Genomic DNA, 900 nt, shown 5'->3' with positions numbered 1-900 from the left:
CCCAGGTCCCGCAAGCCCACAATGGATAGCCAGCTCCCCTACCTATGTGGCCCACCGCCTGGCAGCCCACACGCAAGGGAGAGGCCCAGGCAGCCTCCAGCAGGAACAGAAGGTCGCTGCCTGTCTTCCGTCCGGAATCCTTCAAGGGCTGGAAGATTCCAGGCTCTGTCTGTACTCCCTCCTCACTAGCCTTTGGCCAGCGGGGCAGGTCTCTCTTGGGCAGGCAGGGCACAGACTGCACAAATTCCCAAAGCACCTTATTTTTCTACCAAATATATTCTCCAGACCCTGCAACCTCCATGGAACATTCCAGATCTGACCTTCCCTCCCCTCATCCCTTCCTTCTGGTACACTGGGCCCCATAGTCATGGCCTGTCCCCAAGCCCAGCCCTTCCTGGAGGGGAGACCAGGTCTGCTCAGGATGAGACTCCCAGGAAGCCACCTCCGGGGTTGGCTGTCTCCCCAGGGTGGCCGCCGGACAGGACGCACACTCCCCACCCAGCTCCAGAGACACACGCCAGCCCTTCACTGAAGCGGTTCTCCTGTTTGGAACAGCAAAAAAAGAAAAAAAAAATTAATTTCTCTTTTTGGTGTTGGTTTAAAGGGAACACAAGACATTTAAATAAAAACGACCCAAATATTTCTGAGACCAGAGCCGAGTCTTTGTGGTCAGTGGGAAAGAGACCAAAATAGGCCCATCACTCAGGAAAGAACTGGACTTGGGTTCCAGGGTAAGCGCATGGGGAGCAGGAAAGTCAGGGTTCCTGCCAGGCCAGGGGCTTCACGACTCACCAGCTTCGAGGACGGCGGCGGCGTGAATCTCTGACTTTGTGTCTCAGTGCCCGGCTGTATGGCAATGGGAGACAACCCCCTTGCGGGCCACTGTGAATTGAAAAAGAA

General features: G+C 55.7%; 1 protein-coding gene across 4 annotated transcripts in view; it reads left to right on the top strand.

The window, feature by feature from the left end:
- The window catches only part of Alpl (alkaline phosphatase, biomineralization associated), a 61,013-nt gene extending 60,359 nt beyond the window's left edge, over positions 1–654 (top strand). For all 4 annotated transcript variants that reach the window (XM_028875360.2, XM_037203089.1, XM_037203090.1 and 1 more), the window contains exon 12: positions 1–654. This exon is cut by the window's left edge and continues 273 nt beyond it. The gene's annotated coding sequence lies outside the window, so the exon portion shown is untranslated.
- Positions 655–900: the final 246 nt, after the last annotated feature.

Source organism: Peromyscus leucopus, chromosome 2 (assembly GCF_004664715.2).
Source record: "Peromyscus leucopus breed LL Stock chromosome 2, UCI_PerLeu_2.1, whole genome shotgun sequence".
NCBI lineage: Eukaryota > Metazoa > Chordata > Mammalia > Rodentia > Cricetidae > Peromyscus > Peromyscus leucopus.
Note: the sequence above shows the minus strand (reverse complement) of the source record. Positions and strands in the feature narration are given on the sequence as shown.